Genomic DNA, 16,165 nt, shown 5'->3' with positions numbered 1-16,165 from the left:
CTCTGCTGGATCTAAGAAGAGCTATTGGTTTTTTAGTTTGTTCATCTTTTTATTTGTTGTTATGATTGAGTAGCAACTTATAAGCAACTTAGATGCCAGACTAGAAACCAGAATTTCACCTAGTTAATTTTAAAACTCTGCAAAATCTTGAGAGAACACTAAGAGAGCTAAGCACTAAGAGAGTTCAGGAAATCAGACAGGAATGAAGATGCTATTTATGTCATGCACTAAGATGGCTTATGTTGATTCTCAAGAATTGATCATGCCTTCTCTTTACAACTCCTAGTTCAATGATGTAACAAGGGTACAATAGTTAATCATGGTATGACTATAATATTTTATACAGAAATGAGCTTATATTACAAATCACCCCACTATACACACACACATACAGTTGATGTAATGGAATTCCTGAAGGGATTCTAGTGACTATCAAGCAGAGAGACAAAATTTATTCCTTAATATCTGCTTTAAAATCTTTCAATTTCAAGTGACATAATCTAACAGGATTAAGTAGGAAAAAAAAATAATTGGTTGAAAATGAAAACATCTGTATTTACTTCTAATTTCAGAACCATTATATTCAGGATTCAAACTATATTATGAGGACATAGGTTCTATGATTCTCTAAGTGCTGTTCCCTGTGGGATATTCTTTCTCTTACTTTGTATAGTGACCTAAGCAATTCAATGCTCATAGCCTCCTGGGTTCAAAAGCAGCATTCAAGGAGACTTTCTCTTCCTGATAAAGTCCCCCCCACACATCCCCACTGTACCGATGGATTTAGCATAAACTTCTACCTCTGAGCCAATCACTGTGGGGTGTGTGTGTGTCTGTGTTTGTGTAGAGAGAGAGAGAGCGAGAGCGAGAGCGAGAGCGAGAGCGAGAGCGAGAGCGAGAGCGAGAGCGAGAGCGAGAGCGAGAGCGAGAGCGAGAGCGAGAGCGAGAGCGAGAGCGAGAGCGAGAGCGAGAGCGAGAGAGAGAGAGAGAAAGAGATTGAAAACCACTAAATGCTTTACCCCTGGGCTGGAGATAGAGCACCACCTAGAGTGTAGGACCTTATTGTATGGGAGAGGATATTCCTACAAGGCAATGTTGAGTGTGTCATTGGTAGTAACATGTGACATGATATTGGAAGAAAAAGACAACAGAAGTTCACTACTTCCCAAGATGAAGGACACATAAAAGAAAGGTATTCTTTTAAAACAGAAACAAATTAATCTGTGTTAACTTCTCCAGGAATTTTGTTTGAATGCTTAAATTTTTAATGTGGCAGTTAAATTATTTCTCAATTTGCTGTAAATAAAACTTTTGCCAATTTGTGACAGATGGGTGTCTCAGTCAGTTCAGACTGCTGTAAGAAAGTATCATAGACTCAGTGGCTAATGAATAGCAAACAATTATTTCTCACATCTCTGAAGGGTGGAAGTCCCAGATCAGGGTGTTGGCATAGCTAAGATCTGGTGGGGGCCATTTTCCAGGTTGCTGACTACTGACTCCTTATTGTATCCTCACATATTGGGAAGATGGCAAGAGTGCTCTTTAGGGTCTCTTTAATAAGAGCGTTAATCCTATTCATGAGAGCTTTATGCTCATGATCTAATCACATCCCAAAGGTCTCACCTTCTAACACCATCACATTGGGAGCTAGGATTTTAACAGATAAATTTAGAGAAGAAAAGAAACATTCAGTCCATAGCAGCAGGGGTTATGGAAAAGTGAGAGTTTAGCAAGAGATAATAACGCTTGACGTAACAAAAGTAAGATTTTCAGCGTCCTCATAAGGAAAATGGCTATATATATATGGTGGGAGAAGGCAGTCTCCATTAACAGAGAGAATTGTGTGATATCGTTGGGGTAGTCTGACTCAACATTGGTGGCTCACGGCAGCAAAAACACACTAAAGCCAAGGCCATGAATGTCATTCAGGTACATGAATAGATGTACATGAGGTGGCAGCAGTGGTGGCCATAACACAACAATCAGAGGAGTTACGGGCTGCAATTTTTAAAATAGAACTTTTTTGTACTTGAAGAGAGAATCTGGCCTTTGCTTGAAATACAGTCTCAGAAAGGAATATACTTCATAAAGGGGAACTGAGGGTCAGAAAACACTGCCTCTGCTCTACACTGCTCACTTTACTTCCTTTCACAATGCCAAAGCATTTGCAAGGAAAGAGATAAAATCTAGGCTAGGAATTTTGGCTCCTGTCCAGAGACACAGAAAAACAAACACTTTACTAAATCTAAGTTCCATTTGTAATTTTATAGTGAAAAATAAACACATGTAAAATTAAGGAAGCTTCTAGTCTTTTAATGTAGGAGTTGGGAATATATTGAATTGTTTACCATGTTAAATAAAATTTGTACTTTATATTGAGTTATCAACAGTATTAAATATAATTTGTGAGGAATTTAGACATCTTATATTGGAAGTGAGTTGGATGCATGCCATTTAATTGGCATCACAATATATTATTTCTGTTTTACCACAATATTTTCTCTCTTTCCTTTTGCTTTCTTTAAATAAATGGTAAGTAAACTGACTCTCTTATTGTGTATACTCAATGATTTTTGCAGAGTAGATATTCCACTAATGTTTGTGGAATAAAATTAAAAATTGGACTCAGCAAGAAGTTTTGCTGCAATCATCACAAGTTGATTTTATAATATAAAATGTGTCTATTTTATTATTTTTAGAAGGATTCTTCCTAATAATTTAACACTCTGAGGCTGATTTTTAGCTAGAGCTTACAGAAAGATGCTTCTTTGCTTCACCTATGTCCAAGATGAAATGGTCACAATTTATTTAATAATATATGTCCCTATGAATGATTCAATTATACTCGTATCCTTATTCCTAGAAATATTTTACAATTAAAATTATTTTTGCAGTGATAAATATATGGTGAACAAAACAATTATCAGATTAAGAATCATTAATTTTGCTTACTAAATTTATATATGTGCAAATACGTATTTATTATATGTAGATGGAGACTTTTGAGAAGAGTTTCAATTTAAAAATATTAGTTAATATTGTGTTACCAGTAACTATGGAAACAAATACAATCTTGGCTACAATTTCAACTCTTATTTGATTAAAAAAAAGTGCATTAAACTCACCTGGCAGAAAAATAAAAGAATAGCTTTCCTAAAGAATATCTGATAATTACATTATTCAGCACAATTACAATATAACCTAATTTGGCTAATTCAAATATCTTCAATGGTAAAATAATTTTCATTATATGAAATTGAAATCTGCCCTGGATATATATTTGTGTTGAGAGAATATAAGGGGCATGCAATTGGTTTTATGATTGTTTTCTGCTATTCTCAGGTGATAGAAGAAGTAAAATAAAGTTCTTATAAGGAAAGTTTTAGTTAAAAACAAAACACAAGCCTACATTACAAGTCTGCAAACTTTTCTCTAAAGGGTCATTTAGCAAATATTTCTGGGCCATATGGTCTCTGTCACAACTATTCATCTCTGCCACAGTTAGCCACAAAGATCATAAATGATATTTAAACAAAGGGGTATAACTTTGTTCCAATAAAACTGTATTTACAAAAATTAATGGCATATTTGGCCCACCAGTGATTAGTTTACCAACATTTGGACCTACATCAGTCTACAAGTTCTTAGGAAAAAGAATATGTATGTTATAAGATGCTAAAAAATAAATACTATTTCCTTTTTTGCATTAGCCTCAAATGACATTATTTTTTTCTGTTAAAATGCTCTCCATTATCTTTCTGAGAAGAAATTGCGTTTTTCTTTTTATAGAATTTTAATTACACTTTACATAATTATATTTATATTTATAATGTGATATTGTATTTTCTAAGGGTATGACCAACTAAAACATAAACATAAGATTATAATACAAAAATATATGGGCAACTTTTCATGAAAAGAGTTATTTAAAATACTGTGACTTATCTTAAAAAAGGAATTAGAAATGTAGCTTGGATTTAATTACTGGCTGACCTTTATGAGAAGCATATGTTTTGTAAAATATGAAAATATGATAAAGTATTATAAATTTTACCTTTAAAATCAAGAAATTTACTTTAACTTCATGAAATAATCACTGTATTCTTTGCCACTTCTAATTAATAAGAAAATCAATGTATTAATACATTGATTAATTGATTTAGTAACTATGATTTAGTTTTATTATTATATACTTTTATTTCAGGACCACATTTTGTCATGGATATCTACATATGTAAAACACAGTATTATGATCAACTACTTTATAAAATAAATACATGAGAATGTTACACCATCATGTTCTAGTTTTGCATTTTTAGGCACTGTTGAGCCAATTTGGTGTTATGAAACAAAATGGGCTCTGTCATGGCCAAATTATATTAAATAGCATAAATTAATCAATCTCTCTATACATAACTCATATCTTGCATAAGAAAGATGAAAAATAGGTTATTACGAGAATTAAATGAAATAATATATGTATATTCCAAGCACAAAGTTTGGTGCTCAGTAGATCTTGGTTTCTTTCCTTTGTATAAAATGGATTAGTCTAGTAATGGTAATTCTTATTTGGAAAGGCTAAAATTCTAAAATTTTTTATTCCTTTTAGACTAAAACCAATATTGTTTTTTATCTGTTTCTTGGCTTTACCTGAAGCAAAGTTGTTAGGCAAATCACATATACCATTTATGGATCAAGATGCAATATCATCTCTGAAATATGAAAATTGTTTTTGTTTTGTTCAGCTATGTAAGGCTTATCTTGTGAGGGCAAAGATTAAATGTCTAATTTCTAAAAATATTCTCAAAATTTGTTTTGTGATTCTATTTTAATTTTTAGCCCTTATTTGAAATGAGGATAATTAAGCCTATTTATAAAATGTATTTTAATGAAGACAATGTTTTCTATGGACTTATTTTATTAAATTTTCTAAAATGAGTTCTCCATGCTGCATAACATCCTGCTGATAGAGATATTTTGTATCTAAAATTTAATAATTTTATTAAAGGAAAGCTTTCTAATACCTACTCTAACTTCAGATCTACTGCTCATAATTAACTCTAGTAATCATATTTCAGATTGGGCATTTTCCAATGAATGGCCTTGGCAAACATATTTGATAATCACAGACCTGTTTAAGTTTAAATTCCTGTTCTTATGCATGCCCTGAAATTAACGACATAGTTCTATATACAAATAAATTTAATGAATAGATATTTGGGACTTTAAAAAAAAGATGGCAGAGTAAGAACTGTCTTCTAATTCTCTGTCCCCTCCAAAAAATTTCTGAAATATTTTAAAAATAAACAAAAATAAAGACTATATATTCATCAACATTGAAACTAGAAAACAGTGACAACCACATACTTTGAAATATCTGTACAATAGTAGGTAGAATTTACATCAAAAAGGAGAAACCTATGCAGAGCCAATGTATCGCACCCAGTCACAAGAAAATAGGGCAATGTTGCAAGAATTAGACATCAGCCATATGAAAAAATATATACATATTTCAGATATTCCTCCAAATGTCACTAAAGACAATGATGAATTAGAAAAATCACTTTCTAGTTATAAAACAGTATAAATGGATGAGCAGACCTGCAGGCATATCACACCCATATCTTCTGCTCTGGCCTACTGATTTGAGGAATAGATCATTCTAATTTAGAATTCTAGTCCCTGAAGATGAATTAAAATTATATACTCATGGCTGTAGACCAGTTAAATTTTTCAAAGGCAGGTTGATTTACTAACTAAATCTGATCTTTCTGCAATCTTTTTCACTTCAATAATGGGTCCACTAGTTTTCTAGATGCTTAAATGAGAACATGTTTTTAACTTTGATTTCTTGTTTTTGATTATTCTATATGGTTTATTTCTGAGCAAGTCCTATGGATTCTACTTTCAAAATATGCTTCAAGGCCATTTTGTTTTCCCTTTGTTTCTGCATGTTCATCTATGCAGTAGTCAAGGAAAAGGCCATCCATATGGTCTTACTATTTAATAAGCATTTGTCTTCTCTAATCAATTGCTTCCTACAATAGTCTGTCTCAACTTTAGAAAAACAAACACAAAACATAAATCAAAGTATATCTCTTTGCTTAAAACCCTTCAGTAGCTTCTCCAGGCATAAGAAACAAAATACAAATTACCCACTCAGATTATTCTCTGACACTCTGCTATAACTAAACTGTCTACCATTATAGTATTTCATTTCCTGATATAGTATAGGAAGGGCCAAAGCACTGGACTGGCTTTTTCCTCTACCTGAAACTCCATTCTCATAATTTATCCCATAGCTGTCTCATTTTTATCCTTTAAGCTGTGGCCTAAATGTTACCTCCCTGATCACCTTAAGTTTTTTCTATTATTACCCTCTCTGTTATTCTAATTAGCACCCAATATAATACATAGTTATTTTACTTATTTGGTGATATTCTTATTTAATTCATTCTTCCCAACCCCTAGACTGTTATAATTCCACTTCCTGGAATACTGCCTGATATGTTATATAATTTCACAAATATTTTTTGAATAAATAAATGAGTGAAGAGCAGAACATTTTTGAAATGGATGTGACAATCTTGTAGCTCATCAAATTATTATGTGCTGACAATTTAGAATATCTTCTAAAATATAAAACATACTGAAAGAATACTGACATTTAAAACAAAATCTACTTGATTCTTAGTTTTACAGATTAGCTGAGCAATTGATCAAGACAAGAATCTACAAATAGTAAAATTTTATTAAAACGTGTTTGAAAATGAGCATGGGAGTCATTCAAACACAAAAATAAGTATCATAAATATAATTACAGAATACATGCAATATTATAAATAGATGAATAAAGCAATATAAAATAACATTTATAATTATTTATCTTTTTTTTTTTTTTACCTTTTGAGCTGTGGACAAAACTTCAAGATCATACCAACAAATGATGTGCCTTCGGGGCAAGAGTTGAAAGGTAAGTACCTAAAATATTTTATTTCATAAAGAGACATGAATGCTGTTTTATTTTTAAATTTCTAACATTGGTAAATTAAGGAATAGAAGCACATAAAGGTATACAAACAAGTACTGTTAAAAGTATAATAAAGTTATAATACATTTTTCAAATCAGTATTGGTGTTTGCAGAGTGTATGGTGACATTAAAAAATAATGTAGATTACATCAAAAATAGAAAGTAAGAAAATATTAGGAAAGCATTTGAAACAGATACTATAAATCAAGATGGCAGATATGACACTATAGTACTATTCTATGATTGAAATTAAACTTACCATCAGCAGGAATCACCTTTATAATGATATAGTATAATAAAGTTAATGTCATTCCGAAATCGTAAACTGATTTTATAGGGAAGAGGAAAGTTGTAATTAAAACCAATGAGAAGAAACACTATCTTTTTTTCTTTAGTTATGGGCAATTTTGTTTAAGTGGGAAATGTATTTCCTTAATTTGGGAGGATATATAGATCCAATATTAAGTATGTAGTATGTAGTTGGAAATGATTTTAGAGGAAAAAACCTAATAAACTATTCTGTATTAGATTAGATTTAACAGAAATAATATCAACTATTAATATAATAAAAATATATAATACACATGATGGAGAAAATATGTTAAAGCATAAATAATTCTATAAAATACATCAAGTTGATTGTTTTCAATAAAACCTGTGCCAATCAGCAAGTTATTTTGAGAAGGGAAAAAGACAAGAAACAGTGGAAGTGAGTTTACGTTGTCACTGTCTCACAACCAGATAAACCCAGAACTCAGCTGGGTTTCAACTAATCAGAACATAGGCTAATGAGAGCCCCTCTGCACACTATACAGCAATCCTAGAGTGATAGTACGGTGACCTGTGGTCTAACTAGTTTAAAGTTAAAGCCAAGTTTGAGTGAGGAGTTTGAGGGAAAAAAAATGTTCAGCCCACACAGGAGAGCAATTGGAAGGAACTGGGTTGTGACTAAAAGGGAGTGATTCTAAGAAGGCAAAATGGGACCTCTCTGGTTATTGCAGAGCTGTTGCTTAGCTTACTGGCATGGTCCTAATTAGAAAAAGTGAACTGAGTGCACTAGAATCTTCTTTCCTTTACTTACCATACTGCAAACATTATCTCATGAAAGGTAGTCTTCGCTGGAGAATAGCAGTACTCCTTTTCTGGGGTATTTATTTATTAGGAGCTTTTGAAATGTAGAATTCCATCAGACTTGGTGGTACTTCTCGCCCCTGCTATTACATAAGCTTCCTGAGCTTGTCTTGAAAAAAGCAGAATAGAAGGTCAATATGCACCACAACATTTATGCCATGATTTCAAGGTTTATCAAATTTTATTAATTTATTTAAGTTCTGAGTGGCAAGTGAAATATTAATAAAAACCTGACAGTGCAAGTGCTTTTAGAAGTGATACAAAGTGTAGATCTCAGCATCAGAAAGTTGGTGAAGAAAGGACTGATACCAAATTCTTCACTTGGTTTAATTCAAAGATTACTAGAATGTGTGTATATGTGGGGAAGAGATCTGAGTTTTATTTTTTATATGTCTTATATATGTATATCTGTAGTTTTTAACTTGAAGTTACATATGCATATTAATTTAGGAGTTTAAAGATTCACAGTAAAAGAAAAGAATAAAAGTTCTCACAAACCATACAATTGAAATAAAATTATGAATCATTAATCGTGATAAATTGTGTAATCTTTATCTCTTTAGGCAGTCATTTGATCTACAATTAATAAAATATTCAATTTATGATAAAATATGGTTTAAAACAATATACAAAGTGTGTTGGTTTGTATTTAAACAGCAAGGTATATATATATAATCAGAGATTATACCTTTATAATAATTTTTAATTTGCTCACTGAGATAATAAACCTTTGCCTGAGGATAAGTCTCACAAAAATTATTTATTTTTATTCCTTGTACCAAGCAAGTATAAAGCTATTGCAGGCCACCAGTGTTTCTTATCCAGTGCTCTGCTTGTCATCGCTAAACATTAGAGAGTTTAATTTTATTTATATGTTTATTTTTGGCTAAAAAGACTCACTGTACATATCTCTGATAAATTAGGAACTCACTACACGATGTGAAATTAAACAAAACTTATCCCAAAAAATCTTAAAGATTTTTATAACTTAAATAAAAATTAGACTTATATATGTGGGGTGCATTCAAACTTCAAAGCAAACTGTACTGCCATAGCTGCGTGGTTGGCATTTTTCTGGTCTTTGTTTTAAGATATTTCATGAAGTTTTTTTTTTTTTTTTAAAGCCAACATAGTGTTAAGACATAAAGGATTAAAATTAAACCTAAAATGTGAAAAGGTATCAATGTTGTCTCTCTAGAAGAGATAGTTTTATTTTAAATTTATTATTTGTTTATAATTCTAACCAAGGGATATTTTGTCAGTACTCATTCTCAGCACACCACTGTAGGTTTTCTCTCCTCACTTCATTCCATTGCTGGATTCTATTCATTAATCATTGTGTAAGAAGTTGTTCAACACACAGGAAATGTGTTTGTTTTCTATGTTATAGAAATAGAAGGGATACTTCAGTTAATTGAGAGTGATGCTTGTGTGTGTCCTGAATAAAATTACTGTTATTTAATTTCTTGCTTTATGCCAGGCATTATGCCAAACACTTCATATATTAGGTGATTGGATTTTATTAATAACCCAATGAAGTACTACAATCATTATCTTAATTTTACCAGTAAAGAAACGGAGGCCTTATAAAGTTAAATGAATGTGACAAAGTTTAAAGAGAGACATAAACCCCCAAGGTGATACTTGAAGCAGTTACAGTCAGCAACAGTGAAATAGTTGCTGGATACATTGGAGTGATAGCTGAACAGCATCCTTTGAATGGGCTCCTAGAACAAATTGTCATTTTCTACAATGAGTGGATGTAGGAAGATGGTTCTCAATTAGGTGTAATTCCTGTATAGGTTCAGGTATGAGTTTGTAATACACCTTTTGTTATGATCAATCATTAAAATAGGGACGCCAAATATGATATATTGCTAGCACTCTGGCTTTCTTGTCTGTAATTCTTTTTCAAGTTTGAATGTGGGAGAAACTATACCTAGATCAGGAGTAAGAATATAACACAGATTATAAAATCATCATAGAAATAAATGTTGTATGTATGAACTATAGATACATTTATAAAATAATTTTGTTAATCTAGTCACCAAAATTGTCTGATTCTCTACAAAGATTGTATACTTGTCATAACAACATGAAAATAATCTCAGTAAAAGTAAGCTTGACATGTGAATATGTCCCCTAATGATTTGTTTACAGTAGTAGATAGTATCAGTAGTGTTTCAATTTATGTTCAACTTTCAGAGCAGCTATTATAATATACTGTAATTAGTTTAACACTTATTTCAAGTAATTTATTATATTCATTATAAGTTATTAATTTTCTTTACAAATCATTATTGATTTTTAGAAAATATTTTCTAAAATTTACTTTACCAGCTTTATTTCCTTGTCAGGAATCAAACCAGAACACAATAATTGGTACAACTCAACTGTATTAAAGTAATCTAGCTTTAAATCAAATTTCACATTGACACTGCATTTGTGGGTTTTGATATTTAGTTCTTGGTTTGAGTCAGACTCTCTCACATGCATTTTGTCATCTAAATTCTACGAGGTAGGTTAAATAAGTAAATAATAATTTATAGGATATGGAAATTGTAGTAAAAAACATGAAATTTTCTCATGGCCACCTTGCTTATAAGCAGTAGATTTAGTATTTGAATTTAGATTGTCAAACTGTTATCATGGGAAATATTTATGAACAATAATAACAACAATGACAAAAAGATAAGGCAACAGCATGCCATATTTATGATGTTTTTGCACCTTATCCAGTTTGAACTAAGCTGAATCCCATGTGAAGTTCCTTTATTTTAGCATGAATCAGGCCTAGGTAGCCTATAGCATTATTAAACCTAGCAAGCTGCCTGTGACCCATTCCACTTGCCTCTAAATTCAAATATTCTTCCTATTTTTCTTATCTTCAGATAGATAGGCCAGCAAACTGTGGTATGTCAGCAAACTTTGTGTATGTCGGCAAACACACTGAAGGTAAGCTAGAAAGCCAAGGCACCAGTCCTTTTAATTCATATTCCTATCTGTTTCATTTCATCACCTGAGAATATGACCCCGTGAAAGAAATGAGCATAGGTGGCAGAAGATAAATGAATTATTACCTACCCACAACACCACAAGTAAAAATAATTTTGCATGAATTTCAAATAATTAACCTTTAAATCCTAATGAGAAGAGACAGGAAGAGAGAAGCAGCTTGGTGACTCAAGAAAGAGAAATGCATAGAGTGAAAGTAGACAGAATTGAGAAAAGAAGTAGAGGTAAGAGGCGGGACATCACTAATACTGTCACAAAGAGGGGGACAAAGGAATAGGTATGAAGCCAGGAAGTCAGAAGTTGAAAGGATACTTTTCTGATGGGCATTCTCTTAAATAGGATGGACTGTATCACTGCAGCAGTTTCTGTCACCCCCACAGAGAGGCAGCATATGGTGTCTGGGACACATCTGATTGAGTTCAGATCTTAGCTTTGCAACTTACTAGTTCTGTGCCTTTCATAATTTGACTTAATTTCTCTTTACTTCAAATTTCTAATATCAGCAATTATCACAAATAAGGAGGAAGCTTATGGCTGTTAAATGAGGTGGAGGAGTTCCTGTAGATCAAGCCTCCTTGGTGCTGTCTCTGCTGATAGGAGTTTAAAGGTGTCTTCCGTGATCAAACTTTGTCCTTCCTGGTAGAAAGCAGAGGAGGCATACCTTTGTAAATTTATTTACTGGTTTCAGGCAAATAGGGAAGAGCAGATAAATTTCTTTTATCTGCTTCTCAATTGTCTTCAACTCAATATAATCCTTATGCCAAAGTAGCAGAGTTTGAGGTGTTATATTTTGCTACTCTTTCGTGTGCCTCTGCAACATTGCAACTTGCTTTGTCAAAGCCAATAAGGGAGTGAGTCTACTAGGAAGACAGAGGTGACAATCTTCCTGAGTCCCCTCATCCAGCCAGTTCCTCTGCTTGTCCAAAGAAGACAAATATAATCAGAATCATTAAATTATTGTATAGCTATTTGATTTCCGTGTATTACTTTGCCCTTGGCCTCCATGGCCTTAATTTTTACAGTAAAGTGGTGAGCACAAAATAATTACTAAAAACACGTGCTTAATCAATTTGGTAATTAAATATGTAGATGTATAGGCATTCAGTTTTTGATGGATGAGAATTTTTTCTCACATATAATTACGTTCTCATCAGCACAGAGAAAGAGTAGTTTCATTAACCTGCAGGCAGCAAATGTACATAGCAGCAAACACCAAGTAGAAGAAAACAGTCATGGCTCCAGTAGAGAAAGCTTGAAGTATAATTCAAGGGGACTTAAATGTGTTGTGTTAGAAATGATAATGTAAATAGATATCATTGTTCAGGAAGCCACTACTGATTAATGTCTACTCAAAATGTCTACACAATTGGGCTCTTGGTACTGGTGAGAACTGAATTAGCACATAAAACATACTTAAAGAATTCTTAACAAAATATTGTGAAATATTGCTACACAATGAATTTTTAGAATAGTGAGTCAAAATGGAAAACCACATTATGAGCATATACAGAGTGAAAAAATAAATGTGAGCATTTTTCCTCTGTACAACATTTCTGAATATGTCAACAATTATAAATTATGTTATAATGGAATTATTAAATTAGATTATTTTATTTATCATTGAGATCTTTCATAGAGATTAGTAGCTTCTGTAAGGAAAATAAGAATAGCAATAATAATGTATTAGACTTAACAATAAGTAATTATAACATAAAACTTTGAGTTCAAGCTGAATATCACAATTAAAGTTTAAAATTGTTCATGTCTGAATAAGGTATGAGATTTTGTACTATACAAGGAAAGATAATTGTCAAGTTTATTTAAAGACAGTCATGAATTCTTACATAATCAAATATGAAAGGCTGTATTTTCTTGAACTATCTTGAATTTCCATGTTCTCATAACAATTTTCCCTGGCCCCCATGTGGAAAGTTCCACTTGGCACTGAGTTAAATGCAAATTACAGGCAAATGACAACCAGTACCTTTCCCCCAAATGTTGTAAGAGTCCTTTTTTTCTAACTCTCACTTATAAGTATCATCTTTTGTAAAAGCACATGCCAATGTACTTGAAACTTTGTTGTAGTTTCTGTTCTCCGATTTTCTGTGAATGCTCCTGAGTAGCTCCCAGTGCCCTACACCCTTTCATGCTTATTCTCTTTGAAGCAGTTTCTTTGGAAGCTACCTTCTTTTTGCATTTCAGTTAAAAAAAAAAAAAGGAAATATTTTATTCTTTCTAAACTCATGATTTATTTTGAGAAATAATGAATTTATATTTATTTTATCAAATATTAACATTTTAAATTCAGGTTTTTTCTGTTATTTTAAAATAACTCACAGAGAAAAATGCTTATTTGCATTCTTAAGAAAGTTCATTTTCAAATCCAACTTAGAAACAGCAAAAAAAAAATCACATTTTATTACTGTTTTATCTGTTTTATGAATGAATTTTTAATACTATAAAGTTAGGAAGTATGAATTATTTACCAATATGTTTTCAACTATAATTCTCCAGGGAAATTTTCATAATGGCACATTTTCCAATGTATTGCAAAATTGCATTTTTACTTATTTCTGATCACATGTTAAAAATGAAATGGTTCTTTCTCATCTGGAATCTGGTTTTCATATAAAAAATAATATAACTATCATTGTTAGAGTAAAATATAATAATGCAGTTTACAATTTCTCTAAAACGCGTATCAGTCAATCAAACACAGGGAATGTGAAATGCTTCTTCACAAATAATTGAGAGTTGCACTAAGGCGCGTCAATATTCTCTTGGGGATTAAATAAATTTTAAAAATCTGTAAGCATCCAAAGTACCATTGCTTATTGTTCAATTGAAAATCTAAGTAAACATAATTTTTACTACATAATTATTTCATATAGACTTTGATATTAATAAATAAAAGAATGAAGAATTGGTATTTTGTTCTTTGAAGAGAGAAACAAGAGTAGTAATAAAATTTGTTTTCATTCATCAGATAAATGCATACTCTAAAATTCAAATAACATGTAAAATCTATATTTAACTCCACTTTGATTCAGAAAGTGAGAGTTAAGCAGTAAAATATATTCAAATAATATTTTGGAGAGAAATCAATTTTATAATATATTCCAGTCTAAGAAGAATATGTTTAATTTTTAGTAATTTCACTACACAACAGAAATGCTTATTAATATACTAAAATAACTTATTTCTTATTATATTATTTAGAATTTATCACATTTTGGCCATTTCTTCTGACTTCTTGGGTTGCTTCTCTCTCTGTCTCTTTTCCTTTCTCTCTCATTTTCTCTCTCTCTCTTTCTCTCTCTCTCACACACACACACACACACACACACACACATACACACATACACACACAGACACATAGATTCTAATTTAAAAAGATTTCTTTGTTATCTTTTTAAAAAGATTTTTACAATGTTTTATTTAGTGGTTATTTTCAGTTTATATGCTACTAATCTTGGAAAATTTTTTAGGGTATTTATTCTAAGCTGTTTTCATGTTTATTACATTTAATATCATAAAATGTTTTTATTAATTGTACTCTGTCTTTCCAGAAGGTATTTGTTTTCCTAATTATAATGTATTTTGCCTTTATTTAAATAGTATTTACAATTAATTTAAAAAATCTCATGTTCTTCAGTTTACTTCATTGCTAATTTGTCAATATTGAAAAAACATTGTGAAATAAAAAATAATGTACTAAAAAACATTCAGACACTTGACTTTTTATTCTGTATAATTATTTTTACCATCCAACTTAAATTCAAAGTTTACAATTAAAACATAAGCAAAATTGTTGACAAATATAAGTTATCTCATGGTATTTAAAATAATAAAGTTATAAAAAGGATCAGAATGTAATAAAATATTTTAGTTCTTACATTATTTGCATTAACTTTAAATTCCAGAGTTTGGAAGTCATTTTGTGATTAACATTTTCATGATGTGTGTTATTTTGCAGTTGCCTGGTTTCATTTTCCACCTGAAATATGACACTGTTCAGCAATGTCATTTTCAAGATTAAGTATCTTGGTATGTGACAAAGTGAAATCAATTTTTAAATTATGCATCTTGAAATAATGAAAACAAAATAAAGTGAAAAGTTTGTATGTCAGTGTCCTGCTATCTAGTATGTAAATCATTTACAGCACATCTTTTATTTTCTCACTGCCCATTTTTTTTCATACTGACTTGAGCACTTAACTACAGTTAGCTATGTCTTGACTTTGTTTAGGGAAGAAGCAGAACACAACTAAATACCACTGGGAAATGTTAGCTGCATTTTATTTATATACCTATTTGATTCACTTGTTCCTAATACTAAATAAACAACAACAATAACAATGTGATATGTCAGGAGGCATAAATCATCAAAATCATATTTCAATCTTCTTGGTGTTTTATTTGAATCCATTTTGTGGCCCTAAACTTTAGTCAGATATTGTTTCCCTTAGGGTCTCCCCAAAGAATACTTTTGTTTCTGTTGGTAGTGGTAGTGGCATTAGTAACTAAGAGCAATACTTGAATATGCTTGAATAAAAGAAGTACTTGAATTTACACTAATAATTGAGTAATGATTCATATGACTTTGCCTGGAATATTTCCCTTTTATGATGTGTGTCTTATAACATATGCAAATAGTGCCACCTTCACTCTCAAAAGTGTGCTAACCTAGATGGTCAATTTTATGCATACTTTATAGTACTACTAAGCAAAGTCTCATATTTGTATAATAATTCAATATTCACAAATATATTTTAATTCTGTCATTAAATTCCATTTTCTTAAGAACTTTGTGATGCAGGAAGAAAAAAAATATTATTCTAAATTCACCCACAAAAATATTGCATGAAAACATTAGGCACTTGTTTTACATGTCTCAGCTGACTAGAGTGAGTAATGAATCTAACCAAGGTCTTTTATCCCAATGTTTATTTTTTCCCCCTTTCCATTATAAAATGATGTGACAGTTG

At 31.2% G+C, this 16,165-nt stretch overlaps 1 long non-coding RNA gene across 2 annotated transcripts in view; it reads left to right on the top strand.

Annotated features, from left to right (window-relative positions):
• The first annotated feature begins 950 nt into the window (after window positions 1–950).
• Window positions 951–16,165, top strand: part of LOC105871714 (uncharacterized) — a 108,700-nt gene continuing 93,485 nt past the window's right edge. Inside the window, exons 1-4 of one of the 2 annotated variants that reach the window (XR_012921756.1) lie at window positions 951–1,192; window positions 6,912–6,973; window positions 11,054–11,117; window positions 15,154–15,224. This is a non-coding gene — a long non-coding RNA (uncharacterized LOC105871714). Of the gene's footprint in view, window positions 1,193–6,911; window positions 6,974–11,053; window positions 11,118–15,153; window positions 15,688–16,165 lie in introns of those variants that run through there. The other variant, XR_001154291.3, reaches the window with a different exon arrangement.

This window comes from Microcebus murinus, chromosome 11 (assembly GCF_040939455.1).
Source record: "Microcebus murinus isolate Inina chromosome 11, M.murinus_Inina_mat1.0, whole genome shotgun sequence".
Taxonomy (NCBI): Eukaryota; Metazoa; Chordata; class Mammalia; order Primates; family Cheirogaleidae; genus Microcebus; species Microcebus murinus.
Note: the sequence above shows the minus strand (reverse complement) of the source record. Positions and strands in the feature narration are given on the sequence as shown.